Source organism: Schistocerca piceifrons, chromosome X (assembly GCF_021461385.2).
Source record: "Schistocerca piceifrons isolate TAMUIC-IGC-003096 chromosome X, iqSchPice1.1, whole genome shotgun sequence".
Taxonomy (NCBI): Eukaryota; Metazoa; Arthropoda; class Insecta; order Orthoptera; family Acrididae; genus Schistocerca; species Schistocerca piceifrons.
The window spans coordinates 539,322,121-539,340,193 of NC_060149.1; the positions used below are offsets into that span (position 1 = coordinate 539,322,121).

Consider the following 18,073-nt stretch of genomic DNA (forward strand, 5'->3'; position numbering starts at 1 on the left):
TGTTGCTCAGTTATTATTGGTTGTGTTTGTCTCTGTATTTATTCTATTGACTGTCGTGCTAATGTGGCTCATAGAAGTTACAACTGTCTCCTGCATTAGACATTCCTTATTTACGTACTGAGATTGTGGTGGTTTCAAAATAAGATTAGAGATTCTGTACCATGTGAATGACATAAATATGGAAATGGAGTTCTATTACTCCACATGGGAAATGGCAGGCCTCATATTCTGCTATGGCTCAGTCAATGACATTAATCGGCAAGCCATTGCCATGTATACTGAACAACACCTGCAAGCCTCACAACACACGAAGATAAAAATAAATAAAAAATCTACGTTACTTAAGAGACATTCAGACACTTTGCACCACTGACATGGGATTCCAGTAGTCTTAACACAATACACGTTTTCAAGAACCCAACTTCAATGAAACAGATTCTCTCTTTTTCTCAACCATATAAATTTTGCAACATGTGTTTCACTATCGTCTGAGAGTTTTCCTTTCTATTACTGTCAAACAAGAAGTAAATGTTAGATGGGAATAAATGTAATTCAAAATTGCAGTCATCATATTCAGAATTTTTCAACAAAAATATGTAACAGCGCACACTCCGCTGCAGAGTGAAAATCTCATTCTGGAAAAATATGTATATTAATGGTGCATGTTGTTCTTCATATTGCTGTGTCAGAAGATTGTCAGAAGAGCTCCTAGGGATTTTTCTGACAAAGTGTTTGGAATAAAATTTAAAAATATCCTAAAATGAAACTACTGGTGTTAGGGCTATTCTGCACTTTGGTATTATTGCATATGTTATTGCTACTATTTGTTTGTTACAGCTACTGTCAAACACTGCTGTGCTAATTATGTTTACAATTTGTTTTCTAGGCTACTGGAACTGTTCACAGGGAACAAAAAAATCTTTGCTAGCTAGTTAGTTGAGAAAACATTTTACTTGCATAGGAGTTGGTAATGTTTGTGAGAATGAGAGATGTTTGTAATTCGTTTTAGCTTAATTTTGGTGTGGCTGTAGATTCCGTATTTCAAAATTTCATGAATTTTATTCAGAACATGCAACATTTTTCTGTCTGTGATGCATCTGAGGGCATACTGAAAAGTAATGCCTGCATTTTTTATGTGAAAACTCCTACAGCTTTTAAATAAAATAAAATTAACATCCTGCATCTTTAATCTTCAGGTCTACATATTTATTTCTTAACAGCATCACCCTGGTGATGGACAAACTTCTACGAGAGACTAACTTGTCAATATGGTTATTGTAGAATGTTTGACTTCGTTGGCACAGCCACAAACTCACCTCTGCTTGCACCACTTCATCAGAATCACAGTGAAGTACTCGGTGATCTTTAAGATTTGGAAACAGATGAAAATAAGATGGGGCCAAGTCAGGACTGTATGGAGGATGATTGATAACAGTGACCCCCAAGGCTTTAGATGGTGGCACGTCACAGCAACTGTGTGTGGTCTGGCATTGTCATATTGAAGGAGAAAGTGCTCTATATGTGAACAAACTCTTCAAATTCGAAGCTCTATTACAGCACGCTGTTTCCTATGCACCAACACAGTAACATTGTGAAATGCCATGTAATACAGGGGTATAGCGACAGAGGGCTGCAAACACATAGACGTGAAGAATACAGATGTAAAATCTTAACAATATTTGTTTTATCTAGAAAGCTTTAAGTGTTTTCACACAAAAAAATTCCAATGCATACAGTTATAATTGGTGGAGACTTCAATCTACCCTCGATTTGCTGCCAAAAATACATGTTCAAAGCCGGTAGTAGACAGAAAACATCATCTGAAATTGTACTAAATGCTTTCTCTGAGAATTATTTTGAACAATTAGTTCATGAGCCTACACGAATTGTAAATAGTTGCGAAAACACACTTGACCTCTTAGCCACAAATAATCCTGATCTAATAGAGAGTGTCATAACGGATACAGGGATTAGTGAACAAAAGGTTATTGTAGTGAGGCTCAAAACCATATCAACCAAAACCACTAAAAATAAACGCAAAATATATCTATTTAAAACAGCAGATAAAAATTCGCTTGATGCCTTCCTAAGAGGGAGAGTCTCCATTCCTTCCCAGCTAATTATGTAACTGTAGACCAGATATGGCTCAAATTCAAAGATACAGTATCGACAGCAATAGATAGATTCATACCGCATAAGTTAATAAGAGATGGGACTGATCCACCATGGTACACAAAACACATCAGAACACTGTTGCAGAAGCAATGAAACAAGCATGCCAAATTCAGAAAAACGCATAATCCCCAAGACTGGCTATGTTTCATGGAAGCTCAAAATTTAGTGCGGATGTCAATGTGAGATGCTTTTAATAGTTTCCACAATGAAACATTGTCTCAAAATATGGTAGAAAACCCAAAGAGAGTCTGGTCATATATAAAGTACACCAGTGGCAAAAAAACAGTCAATACCGTCACTGCGCAATAGCGATGGAAATGTTACCGACGATGGTGCCACTAATGCGGAGTTACTAAATACAGTTTTCTGTGCTTCCTTCATGAAAGAAGACGAAGTAAATATTTCAGAAATCGAAACCAGAACAGCTGTTAGCATGAGTGACATAAAAGTAGATATCTTAGGTGTTGCGAAACAACTCAAATCACTTAAGAAAGGTATACCAATCAGGTTCCTTTCAGAGTATGCAGACACAATAGCGCCTTTCTTAGCAATCATATACAGCTGCTCACTTGACGAAAGGTCTGCTCCTAAAGACTGGAAAGTAGCACCGGTCACATCAATATTCAAGAAAGGAAATAGGAGTAACCCACTGAATTACAGACCCATATCACTGACCTCAATTTGCAGTTGGATTTTGGAGTATATACTGTACTCCAAAGTTATGAATCACCTTGAAGAAAATGACTTATTGATACATAATCAACATGGATTCAGAAAATATCATTCTTGTGCAACACAACTAGCTCTTTATTCCTGTGAAGTAAGAAGTGCTGTTGACAAGGGATCTCGGATCGATTCCATATTCCTAAATTTCCAGAAGGCTTTTGATACCTTTCCTCACAAGTGACTATAAATCAAATTGCGTGCATATGGAGTATCATCTCAGTTGTGTGACTGGATTCGTGATTTCCTCTCAGAGAGGTCACAGTTCATAGTGATAATACGGTGAATCATTGAGTAGAACAGAAGTGATATCTGGCATTCCACAAGGTAGTGTAGTAGGCCCTCTGCTGTTCCTGATTTACATAAATGATCTAGGTGATAATCTGAGCAGCCTCCTTAGATTGTTTGCAGATGATGCTGTAATTTACTGTCTAGGAAAATCATCAGACAATCAATTCCAATTACAAAATGATCTAAAGAGAATTTCCGTATGGTGGGAAAAGTGGCCGTTGGCACTAAACAAAGAAAAGTGTGAGGTCATCCACATAGGTACTAAAAGAAATCCGATAAATTTTGGGTATACGATAAATCGCACAAATCTAAGGACCGTCAATTTGACTAAATATCTAGGAATTACAATTACAAGCAACTTAAATTGGAAAGACCACATAGATAATATTGTGGGGAAGGCGAAACAAAGACTTTGCTTTGTTGGCAGAACACTTACAAGATGTGACAAACCCACTAAAGAGACAGCCTAAATTACACTTGTCTGTCCTCTGCTGGAATACTGCTGCGCGGTGTGGGATCCTTACAAGGTAGGATTGACGGAGGACATCGAAAAAGTGCAAAGAAGGGCAGCCTGTTTCGTGTTATCGTGCAATAGGAGTGAGAGTGTCACTGATATGATATGTGAGTTGGGGGTGACAGTCACTGAAACAAAGGCACTTTTCTTTGTGGTGAGATCTATTTACGAAATTTCAATCACCAACTTTCTGTTCCGAATGCGAAAATATTTTGTTGACACACACCTACATAGGGAGAAATGATCATCATAATAAAATAAGAGAAATCAGAGCTTGAATGGAAAGATTTAGGTGATCCATTTTCCCACGCACCATTCGAGAGTGGCATGGTAGAGAAGTAGTATGAAAATGGTTCGATGAATCCTCTGCCAGGCACTTAAGTGTGAATTGCAGAGTAACCATGTAGATGTAGATTTTTCAGCATGCCCTCTACAAGTCATCTGAGATCCTGATTTTTGTGTTGCGGACAGGTATTCTCAACTTTATTTCGACAGCAGTCTCTCTCTCTCTCTCTCTCTCTCTCTCTCTCTCTCTCTCTCTGACTTGCTTTACAATGCAAAAACAACTAAGCTCAAACGCATCTATGTTAGAACTGTAGAACACAAAGACAATGAGGGAGTTAAAAATGACTACATGTTAATCCCAAATGACGGAAGTGAAGACAGCTAAAAACAGGGACATAAAGAAAGGCCTATATAATATGCCACAGACAAATGGAGGTCTCAAACTAAAAATTAAATGGCCTTCACCATATTGCTACGACAGATACAATGTACAACGTGGTTGACAGCCCACGTGTTGTTCGCCAAAACGGCTGATAACACACACGGCAAACAAAAACGAGAATGTAAGTGGTTAAAAAAAGGGCTTTCTGTCAGGAAATGGAAGACCATCAAAGGTTGAGCGCAATGAGTAGAATGTGGTGCGGCAGCACCACTTAACAAATGGCAATGGCTAAATAGACAGTAGCCAATATGCAACATAGCTAAAATGATTTCCTCGCAGAGAGAGGGCAGCGTGGTGGTCATCCAAGCCACTGGCAGAGGCTTAATAACCTGGACCTTTTTCCCATGAAGGGAGGGCCAGTGGTGACGTCAAAGTGACACCACCTGCTGACAGACAGTAACGCAGAGATCATTGGAGGGAATGTAAGAATTAGAGGGCTGAGGTACAAGGATGGCAGCCATGGCAGCAGCGTCAGAAGCTTTGCTTCATGTCAGACTGACATGACCAGGAACCCACATAAACATCACAGAGGCTCCATCAAGAGTGAGCAAGTGACCGCTTTCTTTGCGCCATTGCACTATGGGATGGATGGTGTACAGCACAAAGAGGATTTGAAGGGCACTGAAAGAGTGGGAGCAGATGACACAATTGAAAAGCCTGAGTCATTGGATGCACTGTGTGGCCTGATACAGGGCGAAGATCTCTGCTGTAAATACTGAGCAGTTTTCTGGAAGCCGATACTGGAAAATGTCGGTGCCAATGATGAAGGCACACCTGACACCACAGTCAGTCCAAGAGCCATCAGTGTACAAAAAAGGTATTATCACGAAGTTCCATGTGACGGTCTTGAAATTGAAGGCGATAGAGCGAAGCTGGAGTAGTGTCCTTAGGAAGCGAGTGAAGGCCAAGGTGAACATGCACCACTGCAAGAAGCCAAGGTGGTGAAGGGTTTACACTCCCCGGAAAAGTTGTGGGGTAGCATGTAGTTAAGCTGCCAAAGCAAGAGTCGAAAACGAACTCCAAGAGGTAACAGAGAAGAGGGACGCTCCACATACTGGCGATCAAAGGAGTCATCGAAGGTGGCGACATAGGATGGGTGGCCACATGTGGCACACAAATGGCATGCATATCTGCTGAGGAGAAAGTCGTGGTGGTAGGACAGTGGTAGTTCGGCAGCTTCTGCATACAGACTCTGAGCAAGGATACCGTAAAAGGTGCCAGTGGCCAAATGGATGGTATTGAGATGGCGTAAGATGCATAAACGAAATACTTATACGCTAGTGTCGAACAGACAAGGGACTGGTACAAATGGAGAAGGGTGGCTCGATCTGCTCCCCAGGAAGTACCACAGAGGACACACAGGACACTGAGGGACCATGTACAGCAGGCTCCCAGATATGACATGTGGGAGGATCAAGAAAGTTTCCTATCGAGCATGAGCCCCAGGAATTTTGTAGTTTCAATGAACAGAACAGCAACATGCCTGACATGTAAAGATGGTGGAAAAAACCAATTGTGCTGCCAGAAATTCATACAAACGATTTTGACAGTGGAAAAATGAAAGCCATTGTTGATGCTCCATGAGTAAAGATGATCAAGACATCACTGAAGACGCCGCTCAGTGGCACTGGTCCATGGAGAACTGCAATAGATGGCAAAATTGTCAACGAAAAGGGAGCCGGAGAAACCTGGCGGGAAACAGGCCGTAACAGGGTTAATGGCAATAGCAAAGAGGACGATGCTCAGGATGGAACCCTGAGGCACACCGTTTTCCTGGATAAAGGTGTCTGACAGAGAGCATGATCCAGCTCCCTTATACTAAAGGTGGCACTGTAGCACTCATGATTCTGAGAAGAGAAGAGTATCACCCGAGCCGCCTCCACTTGTTTACAATGGAGGAAGGCAGGGTGATAGGGAGTGGAGATCAAAATCTCCACAAAATAATAGTCCAAGGTGTTGGGGATAGCAACTGGGTCCATTATGACATCATCTGCTACTGTCAGGCCAGAAATTGGGGAATGGACCTTGTTCCCAGGCAGATGTCGAAGGATTGCCCACACGAAGGAAGCCTGTGCGGAACTGTTAATGGAACTAGTATAGGAAATTCAGCTAGATTTTCTGCTATCCCGAAGAGCATAACAACACTGTGCGTGCAACTGTCTGTAACGAATGCAGGTGGCCTCTGTAGGATGATGGTTAATAATGCGGAGAGCATGTCTCCATGCGCGAATTGTGTCATGGCACGCCTCAGTACACCAAGGGACCGGGACACTGTGTGGTAAGAGGAAATGTGAAGAATGGAACATTCTGCGATGCTAAGGATACCGTTTGTAAGATATTCTAACTAATCATCATATCTGGGGAAATGTTCATCGAAGGTAGCCAGGGAGGAGTAAAGCCTACAGTCGGCCTTAGTAAGCTGCCATTTGGGTGTGCATGTATGGGGGGTGGGAGCCAGCAAACAGATAGCACATGGGAAATGGTCACTCAAGTATGTGTCAGAGAGAATGACCACTTGAGATGATGGGCAAGCTGGGCAATGCAGAAGGATAGGTCCAAATGGGAATAGGTGTGCATGGAGTCTGAAAGGAAATGTAGTTGCTCCTCTGTTAAGGCAGAAGAGGTTAAGTTGACTGAGGAAGTCAGCCAAGAGGGTACCTCTCAGACATGTTCTGGGAGAACCTCAAAGGGGATGATGCAAATTAAATCATCAAGCAGCAGAAAGGGGTGAGTCAGCTGCCCAATAAGCTGGATGAATTCTGACCTGGTGACATCAAATTACGGAGGGATGTACACAGTACAAAGGGAAAAGGTCAACTGAGGAAGGAAAAAGTGAACTGCAACAGTTTGAAAGAGCAGGAGGACTCCCCCCATGAGATGGAATGCTGTCCTCAGGGGGAAGGTCAAAACGAACTGGGAAGAAATGAGAGAACTCAAAGCAGCCATGATGATGTAATTAATTTCCTGAAGGAGATAACAAGTGGACGCTGAGATTCTAAGAGCATCTGTAAATAATCTTTGTTGGATCGAAGCCATGAATGTTCCATTGGAGGAGAGTCATGACGAGGAAAAAATGAAGGGTGACACCTCAGCGGCTGCCGAGTGCCAGCCTTCAAAGACTTGCTGCTACGGGGCACAGAGGCAGTAGGATCCTGCTCCATGAGGTATACAGAAGAGTAGGTATTCTCCTCTCAGCCTGTGAAGTCCAGGGTGGAAAAATGGTTGATGGTGAGCACCGCACTGGCGACATGGAGATCAGCCAGGTGAGGGTGTCACGTGGCAACACCGTCGAAGAGGATCTTTGAGTTGGCAAAGGAGAAGACCATTTGCCTTTTTGGAGCCTTTCCAGGTTGCAGAGGAAGGCTCAGATGTTGGCTGACTGGAAGGACATAGGAAGTCTTCATGCGAGTATTCCTTCTGCCCTTTTGGCCTGCCGTTCGTGTAGCTGGTGACTTCGTCCCATGAGGCAAAAGTTTGGTGGTGTGATGCACAGCTGGAGGGGGAAATGGAGACGCTACCATGATGCTGTGAGACTTCACAACTGTGATGCTAAATTTCAGGTCACATGTCTGCATGGCTATGTCCTTCGTGGGGCAAGATGTAGCAATAACAGTATTGTAGGTGGTAGAACACAGGGTTGCTGAGTAGCCAACAAGTTGCGAGTGACCGGGTAAGACACTTTCTTCTTCACCTAGATCTCTTAGACAGCTCGCTCATCAAGATACGTGTGAAAATCATGGGAGGAGGCAGCATGGTCACCATTGCAGTTGATGCAGCGGGGTGAAGGTGGTGAACAATTGCCCTTGTGAACATCCCTAACACAGGTTACACATTTGGCTGGGTGTCAACAGGACTCGAGTATGCTTATAACAATGACACTGGTAGTAGTGTATTGGGTTCAGAATATATATGGTCTGACTGTGAGAACTTCACACCTGCTTTGATCTTTGACGGAAGAACCATTCTATCAAAAGTGAGCAAGAGTGTGCGTGTGGGCAGTAAGGAGGTATCTACTTTTTTCAGCACCCGATGGACTCTAATGACACCCTGATCAGAGACATACATTTGGATTTCTGCCTCGGTCAGACCACTGAGCAGCCTAGTGTAAATAACACCACAGGAAGAATTCAGTGTTCAACGAGCCTCAACATGAACAGGATAGCAATGGAGGAGCAAAGTTGCAAGCAGTAGTTGTGCTTGAGAATTGGAAGTAGTCTCCAAAAGCCATGTGCCATTGTGTAAATGAGAGCAGAATTTCACAGGGACAGCCACTGCATCAACACTATTCTGAATAATAAATAGATTTACCATAGCGAAGGACTGACCATCTTCAGTATGTGAAACCACAAGGAACCGTGGTGCAGCTGGTAGGGTCATTGAATCGTTAGCCTCATTCCGTTTATGTTTCATAGCTGCTGACTGTGAAGATGATTGTCTCATTGGGAGAAAATCCCCCTCAATTGCCAGTGTCTCCGACGGTGTGCTCCTTCCGACTGTGGTCCTTTTCAGAAGGGGGCACACCCACCTTAGGTGATTGTTCACACCTCAGGCCACACCTCCTGAACACCTGACAGAGGGACCAAATGGAAATTTGTGAAGGTAGCAGCTCAGGCCATCACCCCTCCCTGCACCTGGGCTGTACCAGGGGTACTTGCAAACCCTACCTGTCGACCCGGAGCTGGGAATTACACGTTACCCAGTCACCTGTTACATGTCAGACGTATGGGCCAGCCTTCAGGAGTACACAGAGAGGAAGAAGAAAAAGAGGAACCTCAAATGCCAAAGTGGTGGAAGGATAGGAGACGGTGAATGAAGAAAGAAAAAAAGGAACGAAAAATAGTGGAGAGTATTTTCGTAGTGGTTATCGAAAATGCAGAACACATTCCCGAAAACAGCCCAGACATGTTCCCCAAGGGAAGGGAAAAAGAACAGCAAGAGGATAGACATGCAACATAGAAGGTAAAAGATGCTGCAAAGGCTAGGGCTCTATGGCAGCCAAGCACGAACCCACCAAATTGCAGCTAGCCCCCTGGGGCTGCATGTGCGTGTCCGAGAGAGAGAGAGAGAGAGAGAGAGAGAGAGAGAGAGAGAGCGCGATTTCTTTTTAGATATACAACTTTTTAGATATGACAACTTTCTACAGTTACCAGTTTCTGTGGAGGGATGTAAATGCAGTGAGAATTTTTAAGTCGGTGTTGATATCTCTTGATCTGTGATCCAGAACAGTAGAACATTTGGTGAAAGTGGAGTGTCAACTGCAATTTTTAGTGGCCTTATGTGCTCGGTGTATCTAACAGCAAAATTTCTTCATTTCTGGACAACATAAATAGGCATACTTGTCTTTGTTAGCATTAGCTGCCTCCCCCCTTTTCTTTGTCTTTAGTTCTCTGCGCATAAGCATGACATAAACATCAAGTCAGTGATAAATTTTAAAAGTGCACATATGCAACACCTAACTAGACACAAACAAATAATTAGACAAACCTTACATATTCAAAGGCAACATAAGTTTAGAGAATACTGAACAGCTGATACAAAAGATTACACACATTAAAATATCGCAAATGCCACTATGGCATCGAAAATGTAACATACATGGATACCAATATCCCCACAACACAAACTGTCAACATCAACAAACAGCACATAAGGGAACAGATTGACATTCCTGAACCACACGTGGAAAAAATGACAGATATTCTGAAACTAATCACAACAGGGGGGCAAGGCCACCCCCCCCCCCTTACACACACACACACACACACACACACACACACACACACACAGGATCATTAATCAGTAAGATTCATAGTTATCATCTTAAATCACATGAAGAACAAAATTTTTCAAATCAATGTAAAACCAAACAACACAGAATAATATATTGGCATTGATATGTACACGACATCACGTCTTCTAGATGAAACATACAGTCACATACAACTACGTCACAATGACACAACAGCCCACCCAAAGGGAAAATACTCCCTAGCAACAGAGAAGACAAAAAGTTAAATTTTATATATACATCACAATCCCCATTTGACACAAATACATAGCAGTCGTTTCAACCAAGTGACAGTGGTAGAAAGTAACAACATTACGAAGTTCAAGTTTGAAGTTTGACGATGCTATGTAGTTTAGCATTTCTTTGGCAGCCATCAATACTGAACACTCTTGGTGAATTTGTAAACATGGATAAAGCTGGTGATTATCATGTGATACAACACTTTCATTTGAAAAGTGTTAGTTGAACTAATATTAAAGCTGAGATATATTCTACACCCGAGGAGTCTGCTCGCTTATTTAAAATGGTAAAAAATTGGGTGACAGAGTTTGTGTGAGGGTGTACATGCTGCCAAGATGAACGTCACAATGGTCGACCAAATGAGTTGACCACAACTTACATTGTGAAGAAAATCCACAAAATGGTATTGGATGAGTGCTGACTGATCTTGTGCAAGGTAGCAGACATTGTAGGCATTTCAAAAAGTGCTGTACATCACATAGTGCCTAATTAGGACACAAGAAAGCTGTGAACAAGACTGGTGCAGTGTTTACTCACAGTGGAACAAAAACAGCATTGTGAGGATGTTCAAGTCGAGTGTTTGGCAATGTTTTGCTACAATCAAGCCCAGTTTTTGCATTGAATCATAACCTTGGATGAACACCCAAGATGAAGACACAGTCAGTACAGTGGATTATGTAGTGGGAATTGACTCCAAAGGCGGAAAAGACAGTTCCAACTCCAGGTAAGGTCATAGCGTGAATTTTTTTCCGGATGAGTGTGGGATAATTTTCCATTGATTATCTTCAAAAAATAAAGTCCAGCAATGGCCAGTGTTTGTGTACTTACTGGTGTGTGAGTGATGAAATCAAGCAAAAACGGCTGCAGTTAGTGATAAAGGAAGTTTTGTTTCATCACAACAATGCATTGATTCACCCACCCATTATTGCCATGGGTACAAATCCATGCATTAAAGTTCAAATTGCTGCCTCATGCACCCTATTACACAGATTTAGCCTCCTCTGATTATTTTCTGTTTAAAAACTGGAAGAAATGGCTTCAGGGCAAAAAACTTGTCAAAAATGAACAGGTGGAATCTGAAACTGATGCTTATTTTGTGGAGTTCAAGAATTATCACTATAAACAGCATATCAAAGCTACTGAACATCGCTGTAAAAGTGTATCAAGCTGAAAGGAGACAATGTAGGGAAACAATTTTTCTTTATTGGGTCAGATACTTCTCACACAGAACACACCAGAACAATAAGTTTCCACAACAAACAAGTAAATAATTCATACTCATCTACAACAATAAAGAAGTTTGCAGGGTTAGAAAACACTCAGAAGACAACATCTGAAAATAGCTTACACAACAGAGAACTCAGTACAAACAAAATTGAGAACTACTAACATGAACGTAGATGAAAACAAAACACCTGTTATTCATCAGCTCACTCATCGAAACAGCAAGGCAATTTATACTGAGCAGACAAGAAGAAATTCCAACAGTAGATACCCAGAGCATATAAGTTCTCTAATGAGTGACAGCTGTCAGTCCACATTCACAGAACATCCCATGGATATTGACACCCATGTCCCCCCCCCCCCTCTCTCTCTCTCTCTCTCTCTCTCTCTCTCTCTCTCTCTCTCTCTCTCTCCCCCCCCCTCCCCCCCCCAATCCCCACATTCCTTCCTTCCCACCAAAACTTGCTGTCAAAGGAAAGAGAAAGTGGGTAATACTTGTCCAGAACTCTCTTAAAGATCATAAATAGTGAGACAGTGCCTGCTGTGAATACAGTTAATAGATTTTTGACAATGTGTAAACTGTTGCCACCAATCCAATTAAATTAAAATGCACTAGAAACACTGTTCAAGAAAGTCAATCATGAGTAAAATGGTTTCTCAACTAAAGAGCAGTCTTTTTTCATGAATAGTTTCAATAACCTACAAAACATATCATAAACATAATAGGCATAGCAGTGTTGACAGTACAACTTACAAATAAATGATAGTAATAAGATAAATAACATAACATCATGCAAAATAATCCACACAGCAGTAGTTTCATTCTTAGCTTAAATTTTCTTCTGGTATAGTAATTTGGGGGAATCCTTATTAGTTGTTGATGCCAAGTTGTGTTGATTATCGACTGTACTGGAGAACAGACAGCAACAAAATGAACATCATGTGGTATTAAGGAACATAGTTTGTTGAAGCCTTTCAAATATGATGAACAAAATCCAAATTCTATGTATCCTTATTTAATATTCACTTATTGTTTGAAATATAAATGAAGTATGCATGGGTAAGGAAGAAAACAGCAAACTGTGTTTTATTCAAGGCAATAATTCAAAAACATATTCATTGTTAAATCAAACACAGATGGAAATAGAGAGCTTTCATACAGAAACATCACCTCAAAATTAAGCCCTCCTACTTTGCACAGGGGCTGTGGAAGAGGGAACACTGCAACAAACAAAAGTGTACAAAGGCCAGCATGTGCTCCAGACATAACCATATGAGTGGTCAACTCTGCATGAACAGTTGCAACATTTTATCTGTATCACTTGCAGTGTGTGCAAGCTATCAGGAAACAATACACCATTCTAATAATTTCCGGGTATGCAGCCGGATCCCGTCGACATTCTGCCACGATATTTCGGCCCAGAGACGTCCGGCCATCATCAGGTGAGTACACAACTACTGAAGAGCCCAGGTGCAGTCGTGGTATTTATGCCGAATCTCGCGCATGTGAAATGTACTGGCATCCTACAGCGCATGCGTCAGGTGTTGACATGCGCAGCATAGCCGAGTTGTACGTGCTGCCCTCGGTGGTGAAAAAAAAAGGTTCATCTAGTCATTGAGTATCGAATGACACTGTCGATTCCGCTGTGACTGTATAATTTTAATAACAGGATTCCAATTATTATCCAGCTGAAAGCCGTTGTCACGATTTATAAGATTATTGGCAAGACGTATTTCCACTGATTCTTTGATTACGGAATCCCAAAAACCGGAAACCAGGGCTAAAATTTTTGTTCCATTGTATTCCATTGAATGTCCCAATGAAATACAGTGCTCTGCTACTGCCGATTTTGACGGTTGCCGCAGACGGGTGTATCTTTCACGTTCTATACATCGTTCATGGACAGTTCTTGTCGTCTGGCCAATATATGCAGAGCCACATTCACAGGGAATTTTGTAGATGCCTGCTTTCTTCAGTTGTAAATAGTCTTTAACGGATCCAACCAGGGCCCGGTTGTTTGCTGGTGGACGGAAGATAACCTTGATTTTATTTTTCTTCAGTAATCGGCCTATTTTCGAAGACACATTCCCGGCGTATGGAAGGAACGCAGTTGATTTAAAGTCGTCATCTGCGTCCTCAGTGCGTAGCTTCTTGTTATGATAGTTGCGCATGGCCTTCCTTATTTGGCGAGAAGTGTAGCCATTCTCTTTGAAAACCTTCTCCAAGTGTTCTAATTCTGCGTGGAGGTTTTCATCATCCGATATTATATGCGCTCGATGTATTAAGGTACTGAGAACACCGGCTGTTTGTGCTGGGCGATGGCAGCTTGACGCCTGGAGATACAGATCTGTGTGAGTCGGTTTCCTGTACACAGAATGTCCTAATGACCCATCAATTTTACGGCGTACTAGCACATCCAGAAATGGTAAAGTGCCCTCTTTTTCAATCTCCATCGTAAATTTGATGTTCTCATGTAATGAGTTTAAGTGATGAAGGAATTTCTCCAGTTCCTGTCTGCCATGAGGCCATACAGCAAAAGTATCATCTACGTACCGCCAGAAGACCGTAGGCTTTAAAACAGCAGACTCAAGTGCTTTCTCCTCTTCAGTAGTTGTGTACTCACCTGATGATGGCCGGACGTCTCTGGGTCGAAATATCAAGGCAGAATGTCGACAGGATCCGGCTGCATACCCGGAAATTATTAGAAGAAGAAATACGCCGGGAAAATTTCAGAAGTCACAACAATACACCAGTTTACAGTCCTGTCCAGTCCAGTTGCTCGCTGATGGTGTGGAACTGACTCAGATTGGAATAATAAATTGCTACAACATGCCAACAGGTGTAAAGCACTCAAGTACCGCTGCTAAAAAAGGTGCACACAGCAACTATGACATGTAGACTTGGGCGGCTGAGCTCTTTATACTGGACACATTAATAGCACTTATTAATCAAAAAATTAACATGAGAAATTATCGCTGCAGACAAAGGAGTGTTGAAAGACAATGGAAGTAACTTTTGCTCAATGAGCCTCTGTCACATTTTATACACCTTCTATTACATCACCCAATCCAAGCATTTAATCAGTGATGAGTTGGTAGGGACATCAGAAACATCATCTTCCTGTTCACCTTATCTTCAGGTTTTGGATATCTAAGCTCGGTGGATATTAAAAATGTTTATGCCATATCCACACAAGATTTACACAATACACTACAGAAGTGTATTAATCAAATATGTGAATAAATTGGAGGGCATTTAAGCCTGTTTGAGAGACTCAACTACTTTTTAATGGCTAAAGGGAATGTTCAGAATTGGTAGAAAACTTCCAGTAGTGTTCACATACAGTTGGCTAATACTGAACATAGTGATCAATGTACCAACGAATTTTGTTTGTAGACACATGTTTATTTAGTTTTGGTCAATACTATCAACCATAAAAATACAGAACACTTATCTGAAGATAAAATTTAAAAAGCTCTGTATACAAGACTTCACACAGCTTCTTGACATATCAGTCTCTGACATGACTAACTGATCAATATAGTTTAAGTAATTTATTATTTTCACTGTAACATGATTACACATTACCACAGTACATTTGACGATGGTTTGGTGCAACTCTTGCTTTACAAGCCTGATTTCTTAGCCTTCATTTGCTGATGTTGCACTGCATTCTATCAATGAATGACACTTTCGGGTCTTAATCTGGTGAACAATCAGACCAAACAACTATCCAACCACCGAGAAATACTTTTTTCTTCGTTTTCTTGCATTATTTAAACTGACATTAAGACATTCTTATCTTTTTAACAATACTAGTAATAGTACGCAATGATTTATGCAGATTATTACACCTCTAACCAGTAGAAAATTGAACTAGACAATTTGATGGAATCAATAAAATCCCACTGCACTTATCAGACAACTATTCAGCCTCAACAGTTTGACAGTGAAAAGTAAATGTATTCTTAATAAAATCACACACAGCTGAAAATTGTGCATTCAAGTGAGGTAATATACAAATTTTAGAAAATCTATATAATATGTCTCATACAAAGGCTGCAAGTGTACACACAGCCACATTTAGAGGCATTCCTGCCTAAGATAACAATTCAGCAATTGGATAAAAAATTAAATAATCACAACACAACTGTTTTTATGCATTTATAATCATAACACTCCCTGATAATACAAACAGCAGTTGCGAATATTCTCTTTTTCTGCAAAGTGACTCACAACCAACCACTTTGAGAAATTGGCCGGATAACACTTAAAAATAATAATAATAATAATAATAATAATAATAGTACCTAGTGTCTGAAAAGAAATACAGAAGTGATAAAACAAAATAATTAGAATTATCATTCATCATTGAGTTACAGAACTCTGACCTTTTTGATGTCATGAAAATTTGGCTATGAAAATGTGCACCACAAAATGTTGAAGTTCACCTCTCTCTTTCTCAGTGATTCACTGTGCAACATTAAACTGCAATAAAATATATTACAAAAACTCAGTTGTCACAAGTTTCCCCACTTGATAATATGTCAAACTTTCATAAACATTGCTTTAAAATATTTGTGGTGGAAGAGAAGCGTCAATTTAGAGTGACTGGTGCAGTGCAGATAGGAACAAAACTTGAAACTACAGTCTATATAAAATTTCTGTGGCAGAATTATGAAACAGAGCATAAAAAATTAATGGTATAAAAGTAAACACAGATACTGATGTGAAGAGGGACACTTCTGTACATAGATCAACAAAGACATAGGGTACAGGAAATAAATTGGAAGTAACTGTAACTATGGAATAGCAGCCCATTCCTTGTTTCTCAAATTTATTTTCATAAAGACATTACAAAACTCTGAAGCTCAAGATTGAACTGCATTTCTGAATGTGTTTTTCTGCCAGCACTACTCCACTTTTCCCAATTTCAGAAACTCTTCAGTAGATTCTCCCTCTTCTATCACCAGTTTTTAAGCATTAATCTTATTACATTTAATTTTTAAACATTTATTTATAATTATTCAGTTAGTAATTTGCATAATTACCTCATCAAAAAGGAAACTGTGCAACTCAACAATGAAATCATAGAACCACTGGACAAGTTTTTCATATTTAGGGCAGCTAAAGGTAACACCTGGATGGATAGACAGGAAAATAGAAAATTTAAAATGGCCTGGTAAAAGAAAACGAGTTTTCAAAGCCAACTTTTCAACGTGTCTCAACAGGAAAGTTTACAATGAATGTGTATTAGCTATTTTGATGTACAGTAGTGACGTATGGACTCAAAATGCAAAATCCATTCAAAAACTGAGGGTTTCCCAGCAAGAAAACAAGAGACATGAGTTGGGATTCACTAGACAGACAGGAAGAATGAAGTACATGACTTAATTATGACTGCAGTGAAATGGAGGTGGGTGGTAGATGGTTCAGGAAATTACTTTGCTCGATTCCAAAAGAGAATCAGCAGTGAAGGTCAAATTGCGGTAGTGGTAGTGGTTGTTGTTGTAGATGACAACATAGGCGACTTAGAAACTGCAAAGTTCATAATTAAAGACATTCTAAGCACAAGTACTGCATCCTACAATAGTTACAATGTAAAAATATGTTCATGCAATTCTAACTCAAATAATGTTTCCATAAAATACTTACTGTATCAGTTATGATGTATAAGAATCTCCCAGAAAACAATTCTAAATAATCTAGGTCTAGCCAAGTGTGAACTCCCTAAACACTGACTCCTAAGTTTCAGCCAGAACAAAATAGACATTATGTGTAATACGTAAAAATATTGCCACAATCAATGTGCCATCTAGTGAAATTCAACAGTTAAAGTGTTCTTAAACTGTACGCTGAATTTCAATGACATCCCTGCTCTCGCATTTGCTACAAGATTCAAGTAACTAGTTGCCACATTTTGGTGTACACATTGTATACTACAGAAAATTGATACTACAATGGTTACAGTTACAATACAGAATAACAAGCACCTACACAACCAGAAACCCTAACACGATCTGTGCACTGCTCCTCAAAATGCCTACGAAAGAGGCAAATGGATGCAAAAATATTGGTAACCCAGATGCACATAAAACAACCATCACTGTTCTTTGAGATAAGTTGGCCAGTATTTAACTAAACAAAGGGATTTGATTGATTTACTAAATACACCAGACTGTATGACATGAGTGGAAATTAAGAACAACTTCAGCAACAACCAGCAGCTAGTTCACATGGTATAGGAACAATTTAAGAAAATATCCAGTGTCAAAGTATGGCTATGTAATGAAAAGGATAAATTGTTACACACTGTAAAGATCACACATTGGGTTGCAGACAGGCATAACAACGAAAAGATTGTTCCACATTGAGCTTTCAGCCAAAATA

The 18,073-nt window shown here is 40.4% G+C and overlaps 1 protein-coding gene across 4 annotated transcripts in view; it reads right to left on the reverse strand.

Moving 5' to 3' along the window:
• The window catches only part of LOC124721201 (uncharacterized protein DDB_G0271670-like), a 193,652-nt gene that overhangs the window by 85,616 nt on the left and 89,963 nt on the right, over positions 1–18,073 (reverse strand). The window contains exon 6 of one of the 4 annotated variants that reach the window (XR_007006293.1): positions 15,952–16,171. The exons of the other annotated variants lie outside the window; for them this stretch is intronic. The gene's annotated coding sequence lies outside the window, so the exon portion shown is untranslated. Of the gene's footprint in view, positions 1–15,951; positions 16,172–18,073 lie in introns of those variants that run through there. 4 annotated transcript variants of the gene reach the window in all.